Raw genomic sequence first — 12,086 nt, forward strand, 5'->3', positions numbered from 1 at the left:
AACTTATGAATTGTATACTTATTTTACTTCAATAAATCTGTTGAAAAAAGTCTATTAGCTGGTCGAAGTTATCAACCAATTATAATGGTAGGATAAAGGTATTTTTAGATGTGCCACATGTCAAAGAAACTTAGCTGTTATATTTGTGTTTTCTTGGCAAATTTCCAGAAGATGTGTTTCACTGTACATCAAAGTAAAGGAGAAAGAGCAAGATGACTGACGTAGGAACTAAATGATCCAACCCAGGAAAGAGGTAAAGAAAATTTCTAAGGCAATGATAAAGATAAGTCCCAGGATAACAGCTCTACAGCAGGCCTGGAACTAAAGTGCATTAGAGGAGGAGGAGGAGGAAGATGACAACTTTGGAAAAATATCAGTTTTTATGTTTGTTGGATCATTTGAAAAAATGGTGATACTCCTAACACTGACCAAATGAAAATATGAGCCAGGTGCAGTGGTGCATGCTTGTAATTCCAGCAGCTTGGGAGGCTGATGCAGGAGGATCTCGGGTTCAAAGTCAGCCTCAGCAACTTAGCAATACTCTAGCTAGGAAACTTAGAGAGGCCCTGTCTCGAAATAAAACATACGAAGGGTTAAGGATGTTAAGCACCCCTGGGTTCAATCACTAGAACAAAAAAAAAAAAAAAAAAAAAAAAAAAAAAAGGCAACGATTAACTAGGAAAAAGAATTATACTAGAAAGGTACTAGTGACTGGGTGAGCAGCAAAATAGATAGTATACTAGCTACATACTATGTAAATACAAGCAATTTAAAGAACACTTGTAATATATGGCAATAAAAAGATAAGTGTGAAAACAAGATTCCTTATTTTCAAATGAGATTAAAAGCAAGTTTTTTGATCAATTTGAATATCAGCTGCATCATACGCTTTTATTGTTCATAAAACTTATTTGTATCATGTCCTTTCGACCTTAAGAAGGTAATAATAGGCTTTTACCATAAAGCAGTGAGCTTTTTATTGTATCATTTATTTGTAACTTACAGAAGTTCCAACGACACAAACAACTTGGTATCATTAACCTGATCAATCGTAAGCACTGGGTTCCATTTACTTTTTTCTATACAAAACTTTTCCCCCTTCAGCCATTCGTGAAGAGTTTACATGCTTCAAGTCCACTTATGTTTAAATCAGGGCTGGAAGCATAGCTCAGGGTTTCTCAACCTTATAACTGGCAATTTGGGTCAGGTAACTTAGTTTGTGCATTGTATTTATTACATTTAGTACTATTTCTGGTGTAATATTCCCCCATCCACCCAGTGACAACTGTAAATGCCTTCAGGTGCTGCCATATGTCCACTGGGAGGTAAAACTACCCTGGTTGGGCACTACTGCCTTACAATTTCAAAGTGCCTTTCCTAATAATGACATCCTCTTACATAGCAGCAGCTCAGTCATCATCTCCAAGAAATTAAAATTAACCCAATACTTTACCCTACCATTCACATTCTATCAAGTGACTTAATTTATGGGTTTTTGCCCTCTAGTTCAGGGTCAAATATTCCATTTGTCATGTCTCTTTAAGTTTGAATCTAGAAGGATACATTTTGTCTGTCTCAACATTTAACATGTTTTAAGAAGGTAGTCCCTTCCCTCAAAAAGGCTATTTTTCAGAAGTCAGAAAAAACTTCAGGTTCAAATATCCACTTCTACTATTATTATGTTAGTATGGTGCATTTGTTGTAAACAATAAACTAACATCAACTTATTAACCAGTCTACACTAAATTCAGTTCTCTTTCATTTGTACCTAATGTTCTTTTTGTTTCAAGATTCCACATTATAGTTGCCATAAGTCTTCATGCCTAAGTTGTCATAAAGCTCCTTTTGATTGTGGGGTTCCTGCCCGCTTTGGAAGATCTTGGCAATTGAGTACTGCTTAGGGAATTTGTTGAACACCTCTCCACTGAGAGTTGTCCTCATGATAAGGCTGAAGGTTGTGCAGGGAGGTATGTTACTGACATCAACTGCCATTTGTTACATCACATTAGGTACTATCAACATGGCTTATTAGTGTTGATGTTGACCTTGATCATCTGGCTGAGGTAGTATCAGATTTCTCCACAGAGTGATTTGGTGGTGATGAGGTAATCAGGGATTGAACCCAGAGGTGCTTAACCACAGAGCCACATCCTCAGTCCTTTTAATTTTGAGACAGGGCCTTGCTAAGTTGCTGAGGCTGGCTTTGAACTTGGGATTCTCCTGCCTCAGTCTCCCAAGCCACTGGGATTACAGGCCCACCATGCCCTGCTGTAAAGTGATTCTTAACCCTTTCCCATACTTGACTCTTGGGAAATTATGAGGTACACCCCCCACTTCAGGAGTGGGTATTATGCTTCCCCATTTGAGAGATTACCTTATATAAATTGGAATTCTGCAGATTTCCAATTATCTCAAAAGTAAAAATTTCTTTCTTTTGGGTTATTTGAAGTTTTCTCATTAATTCAGCACCAGCTGTTTACATAACTAGTGCTGTTTTCCTCAGGGTATCATCCAGAGGCATGATGGCTATCTGTCCTTACTGATGATGTTAATTTTAATGACCTGCTCTGAGTACAGTACGGTTTCAACACTATTTAACATTTTCTCTTATTTTCTATTAAACAAGCTATCAATGGGGGAACATTTAAAAATACAAATATTCTAATCACCAAAATATCACTTCAGACTTAATACCCAGTGATTCTTGTGTGCAAGTAATCCTTAAACTGTGATTTTTTTTTTTTTTTTTCACCCCCAGCACTCTTTCCATGTTCATTATTTGGCATCTTCTGTAAGGGCCCTTATCCCCGTTCCCACGCTACTTACTATGGGTATCGACTCAGGGATTTTTACTTTTCAATGGCTTGTGATTTACTATTGTTAATTATTTGGCATCTCAAACTGTCCCGGACTGGGTGAGTGGGAGCTCCTTAAAGATGTTATTTAGGGCTGTGATCGTGGCTCAGTGGCTGAGCGCTGTCCCAGCATTGTGTGAGGCACTGGGTTTGATTCTCAGCACTGCATATAAATAAATGAGCAAAATAAAGGTCCACCAATATCTAGAAAAAGTATTAAAAAAAAAAAGTTATTTTGACACTCCTGTTTTTGGAGTGTCTTCCTGGCATAACAAGGTATTTTAGATTTATAATCTCATCTGTCTCTAACCTGGAATCAAATACTTCTCCAAACAGCCTTCCTTGGTTTCTTTTACTAGATTATTATTATTATTATTATTTTGGTGGTGCTGGGGATTGAACCCAGGACCTTTATCATGCTAGGCGAGTACTCTACCAACTGAGCTATATCCCAAGCTCCGTAGATTATTAATATATTAGATATAAATATGTAGGTGTTAAGTTTGTTCATTGCCATTAAGGTTTCTCTGCTTCAGGTCCCTCAGATGACAGAATTAAGGATATGAACATGCTTGTATATGACAAATGTATGCATTCAAGTACTTAAGAAAATCAGCATTTTCTACCTATAATTTCACTCCCCACCCCCTGCCCCACAGGGCTTTATTTATTTATTTATTTATTCATTTTTTAAAAGCTATCCACACTCCCTATTTGTCTCTTCTTCTATAGGGAAAACTCTATTCCTCAACAAATTTAGCATATCTACCTATTTGCTCAATCTTTTTATATACTTAAATAGCTAAAGAAGCTCTGTATTACACACAAAATCAAAAGTTCACAATTTCTTTGCAGTCTTTTCTCCCCAAATCAAGGGGCTGAGTGTCAGACTAAGAGTTATTTGAATTATTTCTCCTTTAATAGTGGTTATGTTGGTATTTTTGAATTGATTTGGTTTGCTTTTAGTTTTTAAGACTCCTTCATTGAATTAAATTTCATTTTCTATCTGGAAGATCCGTTTCCTTCTCTGTAACCAACTTTATTGCTTTCTGGTTCATCCTTCTTGTAGGTATACACTTTCAAAAGGAAAACAAATGTATGTATGCTTTTGTATTTTTCTTACACGAAAGGCCAAACACTACAATCTCATCTTTGAGAATAAAAATCACTCCATTTCAGTGCAAAGGCATCTAGTTTTCGATTTTTTGCAATTACAAATATGCTACAATAAAGTTACGCATATGTATTTTTATATTAGTAAGGCACACCTCCAAGGCATATTCTCAGGAAGATATATGTGTGTATATGTCAGACACTGCCAAATTCTCCCCAAAGAAATTTTTACTTGTTATATTTGTACCAACAATATTGAGAGTGCTTGTTTCTCAAAACCTAATGGAATATATTCTTGTCTCTGAATCTATGCCAAAATGACAGATGAAAAATGGTCCATCAGTGCAATTTTTAAAAAAAACTTCCTATTTGGAAATAACATTATGCTTTCAGAAATGTTGAACCCTTGTACTCACGGACTCACCAATTGTTAACTTTGGACCCAACTGGTTGGTTCTTTATATAGTTTTTTCTAAATCATTTAAATTGCATACATTTCCTAAGATTAAAACTTCGTTTAATAACTACAGCATAGTTATCAGTTTTAGGAAACTGAACATTAATTTAAATTAATGTTAAATGTTAGTGTTATTCTCTAATTTACCATCCATATTACAAATAACCCACATCATTATTTGCATTTCTTCCTTCCAGTTCAGGACCACATATTGTATTTATCTTATGGTTTAAATTGGAAGATTAATGTTGAAGAATGCAGGCCGTAAAACCCCTTTTAATCAGGGGTTTTTCATTTGGGGTTCATCTGACATTCCCTCATTAGATTTGGGTTATATATTCCCATAATACTTCACGAACGATGCTGTATCCCTCTCAGGATATTGTGCCAAGGCACAAGATGCCTAAGGTCTTCTGCAGTTTTTCCCACTGCATATTCACTGTTGTTTCTCCTTGCAATTAATAAGCATGCTTAGATCATGACAAAAACATGCAAATGTTGCTTCTTGTTGAAATCCCACTCCCACCTCTAATTTACCATGTAATAATAACCTTGCCAAACCAAACTCTACCATGATGGCTAAAAAAAAATGATTTCTCAACTCAGGAAATCCTACTATCACTTCATTTCATCTGCTTACCTATCTATTCATTATCAGTATGAATTAACTATTTTTCCCTCAATGATTTGTAATTCATCATGGTTCTTATTTCAGGGCTCATATTACCCCAGATTTCGCTGTTAGGATCTCCTTGAACTAGTTCCTTTTAACATGCTCCTGATGATTTCCGAGTACTTCTTTTTTGGCACATTAACATATTTCAGGCTCAATGTTTATATCTATGCTGCTCCAACCCTGAAATTAATTTTTCCAATGAACCGAGATTTTAGTGAGGAGTCTGTAATAAAGATCAACTCTTTAGACTTGGGGCTCAGTCTAATGTAGTTTTTGGATCTTTTGCACATGTGGGATTCATCTGTTCCAATCTTTTAGTGCTTTTTCCTTAAGGTTTTTAGTCACAGATTTATTTCAGTTATTTGTACTCAGGAATTCACTCTTCGGCCGTATTTATGGCAAATTTTGATTCTGCTCATTAAGTTTTTTGGCACAATTTTGTTAATGTATCAAAATTTACCAGTATTAAAATTTCTGAGTATTTTTTCTTTTTTGGTGCTAAGATCAAACCCAGGGCCTTAGGCATTTGAAGCATGTACTGTGTCACTGAGCTATATACCCCTAGGGCATAGTGTATTCTTTCATTATGCCTTAATTATGAGTCAATTAGACAAAATTTTCCTAAATCATGATACAGAAAAATTCACCCACATTTCTTCTAGTATTTGTATAGTTTGGTTTTATATTTAGCTCTGTGACCCATTTGGAGTTTATTCTTGTGTATGGTGTAAGAACAGGCCTAACGTTTCCCCCCCAAAAAGGTTAGGTAGTTGTTAAAATATCCTTTATTAGAACATCCACCTTTATCTCTGATTTGAAATACCACTTTCAGTACTGGATTTCCCTATGTACTTGTTTCCACTTCTGGACTTTATAGTCATGTGTGACTTAATTTCAGGAACATGTTTCAAGAAATGTAACATTAGATGATTCAGCTGTTGGTTAAACATCATAAAAATGCAATTACAAAAACCCAGATGCTATGACTTACTGCATACCTAGGCTGTATTATATAGCCTATGCTCTCAGATTGCTCAGACAAGTAATTGTAATTCATTTCCCCAATCAGCTAAACAATCAGCCTAGTTTTCACAAGTTCTTCAGCTGCTTTCACATCAGCACTCAGCCTCATCATTCACTTTAACGTAATGCAATGAACTAATGATTTTGGAATCATTTCAGCCACTCAAAGCTAGTAGTAAATTTAACACTGTTATCAGGTCCAGCCTTTTCTTTCAAGATCACAAACTTTTTGCCTTGGCCATACCCGTCATGGTACTGAGAGGAATATGCTTCTGTGTCTGGTCTTCAATCCAGGTCATTACAAGTACCTGCCCATCAGATATAGACCCTTCTTGAATTGTAGTCTTATTGCCTTCAACGAAGCAGATCCTTCTTTGCTCTTGTTCTTCAAGCTCATGGCTATAGTGGAATGGGACATGCCTGACTGGCAAGCAATAACCATCACTGATTTTCCACCTTTGTAGTCCTTAATCACTTATTTCATTTTCAAGTCGGTCCCTCCTTGTGGCCTCAGAGTAGCAACATGAGCAATGGATCTTTGTATGCTTAGGGGCCATGATGAGCAAAACAACATGTGAGACTAAATCAAGTACAAGAGAAAATGGTATGATGAAAAGATGCAGTCCATACGACATTTATGAGGCTACTATTGATATAACATGGATTACTGTTTAACAGTGAACTTTAAAAAAATGTAACTATAATATATACACTTTAATGATAAAAAGCATAGTAAACACAAACCAATCACAGGTATTTATTATCAAGTATTACGTAGTGTACACAACTGCGTATTATATACTTTTAAAGCGCTAGAATACAGTAGGTTTATTTACACCAACATCATCAAACACATAGTACATTGTGCTACCACATTATGGTGGCTACAGCTATACCACTTTTGTATATGTGGTCCATATACAAAAGTTTAGGTGGTACAAGACTCTGTCTATTCATGTGTCAATATCTTCCTTTTATAAAACTAGAGACTTTCTAGGATATTTTTATAACTGCTGAGGCTAAATCCACTTCAAAGATCTCTCTTCTAATGTTTTCCCATATTCTTGCATGTTTCTTTTTCCAAATGAATTCTTGTATTAACTATTTCAACTTTATACCAAAAAATTTATATTGGGATTTAACTAAATTTATCAATTAACTTAGATGTTACAACTAGATGATGTTGAGATGTCTTAATCAAGAACAATGGATGTCTTTCCATTTGTTCAAATTTACCTTGTGTCTTTTTTTTTTTTGGTACTGGGGTTTGAACCCAGGGTCGCTTAACCACTAAGGCCACAACCCAGCCCTTTTTCGTTTGAGACAGGGACTTACTGAGTTGCTGAGGGTCTGGAACTTGTGGATCCTCCTGCTTCAGCCTCCCAAGCTGCTAGGATTACAGGCATGTGTCACCATGCCCAGCTTAACTTGTGTCTTTTAGGAATGTTTTATAGTTTGCTTCACATAGCTTTTTATTTTTTAAATTAAAAAAAAATTTTTTTTTTTTAGTTATAGCTGGGCATAACTTTTTTTTTTTTTAAATCATGTGAAGCTGAGGGTAGAAACTAGTGCTTCCTATGTGCTAGGCAAGTGTTCTACCACTGAGCCACAAACCCAGCCCCATGCTTCACAAAGCTTATAAAACAAGTCTTGTTAAAGCAAAACCTTTTAGGAATTTAAGTAGTTTGTTGTTCATGTTGTAAATGAGTTTGTGTGTGTGATACTGTTTCCCCCGCTTTCTTTTTCTGCAGTATTGGGGATTGAACTCAGGGTCACTCTACCACTGAGCAACATCTGCAGCCTTTTTTCATTTTATTTTTTTGAGACAGAGTCTCAAGAAGTTGCCAAAGCTGGCCTCGAACTTGGGATCCTCTTGCCTCAACTTCCTGAGTAGCTGGGATTACAGGTGTGCACCACCATGCCTGGTTGTTGTATTGTCTTAATTGGTTGTTTTTGCAGTACACTGAAATTTATTATTTTACAATCCTTCTTGCTCAAATTATTTTGACCAAATTATTTTGGTCACAATTTTCTAGGGATTTTCAGAAAAGCAATCATATCACCAACAAAGAAACTTTTTCATTTTCCAGTATTATGCCTCTACTTGTTTTCTTCTTCCTGTGTGTATGGGCTCAGAGTTCTAGTATAAATAGTGGAGAAAACATTCATCCTTACTTTGTTACTGATTGTGTTTCTTATTAAGATGCTGGCTTTAGGATTGAGGTGCTTATTTATGTTAATAAAATCATGTTAAATAAAGAAGTACCTATGCATTCCTGTTTTCTCAAAAGTTTTTGTTAGGTGTTAAAATTCTGCCACAGGCCTTTTCAGGATCTACAACTTCTCTGTTCAGAACTATTAATACAGTAAACGACGTAGGTTTCCAAATACTGAATTATCCTTGTACTCCTACCATAAACTTCATTAAGATGTTTTACTTAGGCTGGGGATATAGCTCAGTTGTAGAGTGCTTGCCTCAAATGCACAAGGCCCTGCATTCAATCCCGGGTAACACACACACATACAAAGATGTTTTTATAGGTGTCTCACAACTGGGACAAAATGGGTTAATGTGGTGTGGGAGATTACATAATATTTAGGATTTTGAAATGATATTCCTTTTTTGTTTTTTTAATTGTTGACAGACCTTTATTTATTTATTTACACATGGTGTTAAGAATCAAATCCAGTACCTAAAACATGCTACGCAAGCGCTCGATCACTGAGCCACAACCCCAGCCACTTGCAATGATATTCTTAACTATTATTTCATCTGTTTTCATTTGTTACCTTCATCAAAAGTATAGAAATCAGTATTATTGTTTCATAAAAATAATTACAATTTTTCCCATTTTTTATAGTCATGTAGCACTAGGAATATCTGGTCTCTCAGGTAGAATTCCTCTTGACCTATTATTCTTTCTTTTTCCAATCTTGGTTAAATTAGCTAGTGGTTTATCTATCTTGTGACTTTTCCCCTAAAGGCCCAAGACTGATTCATCAATTGGATGTACAGTTTTTCTGTATTTTCATTTTTTTTTTTTTGTTAGTTATAGATGGGCACAATACCTTTGTATATTTGCTTTTTATGTGGTGCTGAGGACTGAACCCAGTGCCTCACATGTGAGCTACAACCCCAGCACCTAACTCATTAATTTCTACTTTTTTTTGTGGGTGTGTTTTCTTTGACTTACTTTGTTCTTTTTGTTTCTGAGATAAGTGTTTACGTTCATTAATATAGATGATTCTAGGGCTAAGAATTTTCCTCTGCTCACTGCTTTGAATGTATTATTCAACAGATTATGATACATCATATTTTAATAATTATTTATCAGAAACTGCAGTTCATTTGCATTTCTCTTTTATTCACCAGTTAAACTTTTAAAAATTAAGGCATATTTCTGAGTACCTATCAAGATATAGAAAGTTCCCTCATGTACTTTTCCAGTTAACTCTTCCCTTCCAGAATTCTACCAGCTTCTATAAACATCTATAATTATGAATTAGGCACAATAAGATTAACAATAATAACAAAACAATAATAACAAAAGAGAATAATTAGAATATACTGTAATAAAAGTTAAATGAATGTGGTCTGACAAAATAATTTTCCTATACGCACCCTTCTTATAATGAAATAAGGTCTACATGATGAGATGAACGATATGGCTTTAGGCTACTACATCAGGGTATTTGAACACAAGCACTCTCATAACTTGATAGTCAGTTTGATAATTGAGATGGCTAGTAAATAATGGGTGGGTGGATAAACATCATGGGTAAGCTGGATGAGATGATTCATGTTCCAGGCAGGATTGAGTGAGATGGCATAAGACAATGTATGTTTCCTCTAACCTTAAATGTGAATACTATGCCTGAAATCACAAACTTCACAACAGATATTCTATGATGACTGCACTTAGAAGTGAGGGTGCTTTTTAGCTCTTGCTGCCTCTTCCTTATTCCACAACTGGATGAAAAGCATCGTCTGGCTAGTGATAAATCCAGATTTCTATGTTTTGGGGTCCAACTTCTGGTCCTATCATTATCATGACTTTGGATACAACAATTACTTGAGTCTCAGTTTCCCTCTCCTCTAAATAAGGAAAATACCACTTACCGCACAGGAAGGATGTATGATAAAATAAAATAGTTCACATGGACACTTTCAGTTCTTCAGAAGAAAGCTATGAAATCCTTAAGTATGAACCTGAAAAGCTAATTAAAAATAAGATGACCTTGTCAAAATTAAGTATGAAACACACGGTGGCCTAGAGGGTCTCTAAGATCATTATTAGGGCTAATGAAAAAAAATCAAAGAGTTCTCTTGGTGTGGTTTTTTTTTTTTTTTTTTTTTTTTGGACAGTGCTGGGGATGAAACCCAGTTTCTTGAGCAGGTTAGGCAAATGCTCTACCACTAAGCTACACCCTTAGCATGATTATCTTTTAAAATATATATGAAGCTAGTTGCTCAAAAGATATGTAATCACTGCTGGGCATGATGGCACATGCCTTTAATCGCAGCTACTCTGTAGGATGGGGCAGGAGAATTGCAAATTGAGGCCAGCTTCAGCAATTTTAGCAAGATCCTGTCTTTAAATAAAAAGAACTAGGGATGTAGTTCAGTGCTAGATAGACCCTGGGTTCAATTTATCCCCAGTACTGCTAAGATAAAAAAATCACTGAATAGTAACCATAGAGCATTAGTTAAAATTGGGTTCCATACATATATGCATAAGGGGATATTTCTCTGGTATATGAAAAAATCTATAATCAATTAAAGTTTTAAACTCTAAAAGTAAATAGATACCAGCAAATATTTACTGAGCTATACATATTATGTGCTAAGCACCAGAAATTAAAAGAAAAAAATTAAGACTTATTATGCCCACCTTGTAACAAAGACTGCAAACTGTGGCCCCTAAGATTTCATAAATGAATGAGCATTATATACAACCAGTTTTATAAGAAGAGGAGTATAAATTAGATAATCCAGTGAAAAGGGAAAAGAAAGGATTCTGGAAAGATCTCTTTAACACTTTGTCATTTATATAGCAGCTTACACTTTTTTATACAGCAGTCATCACATTTTAGTGGAAATTTATAGAAACTTCAGAAGGGCTTATTCTCACCCCACATTTCAGATGAAGAATATGAAGCTCAAAGAGATTAGGCAATTTATCTGCAATCACAAGTCAGGAGGTGGCAGAGCCAGGGCTAAAGCCCAGTTTGCCGACTTTGTTCAAAGCTCACTTATAGTATACCAAATTCTAGGTTACCAACACCACAGTGAGAACAATAGTGTGCTCAGAAATCTATAATGTGGTGTTTCCTTAACTAATCTGATGAAAAACAAAACAAAAACAAAAAACTTTCTGAAGTATGTATTAAAAACACATTGTCAGGGCTGGGGAGACAGCTCAGTTGGTAGAGTGCTTGCCTTGCATGCACAAGGCCCTGGGTTCAATCTCCAGCGCCATAAAAACAAACAAACAGATTGTCAGACTTACTGCAGACCTACTGAAAGACTACATCCAGGAGAGAGGTGTGTATTTTTAACAAAAGCCTGCAAGAGGTGATTTCAACTAACTTTGGAAAACACTGTACTATACCTGCATATCCAATTTGGCAGACATGTTATTTAAGTTGACTAATATAATAAAAAGTTGAGTTCTTTAGTTTACTAGCTACGTTTTAAGTGCTCAAAAGTCATATGTGGACATATGAATACAGGACATTTCTACCACTGCACAAAGCTCATTGTACAATGCTAACTAATTTTAGATCAACATTTTTTAAAAAATATTTTTAGTTGTAGATGGACATAATGCCTTTATTTTATTCACTTATTTTTATGTGGTGCTGAGAATCAAACCCAGTGCCTCACATGTGCTAGGCAAGTGCTCTACCACTGAGCTACAACCCCAGTCCCTCTAGATAAACTCTTCAACTGGGCTAAGAA

At 35.5% G+C, this 12,086-nt stretch overlaps 1 protein-coding gene across 14 annotated transcripts in view; it reads right to left on the reverse strand.

Annotated features, from left to right (window-relative positions):
• The window catches only part of Mbtd1 (mbt domain containing 1), a 63,664-nt gene that overhangs the window by 47,000 nt on the left and 4,578 nt on the right, over positions 1-12,086 (reverse strand). For 11 of the 14 annotated variants that reach the window (XR_007107560.1, XR_007107561.1, XM_047542691.1 and 8 more), the window contains exon 3: positions 10,245-10,342. The exons of the other annotated variants lie outside the window; for them this stretch is intronic. The gene's annotated coding sequence lies outside the window, so the exon portion shown is untranslated. The remainder of the gene's footprint in view (positions 1-10,244; positions 10,343-12,086) is intronic. 14 annotated transcript variants of the gene reach the window in all.

The sequence above is a fragment of the Sciurus carolinensis genome, chromosome 3 (assembly GCF_902686445.1).
Source record: "Sciurus carolinensis chromosome 3, mSciCar1.2, whole genome shotgun sequence".
Classification (NCBI taxonomy): Eukaryota; Metazoa; Chordata; class Mammalia; order Rodentia; family Sciuridae; genus Sciurus; species Sciurus carolinensis.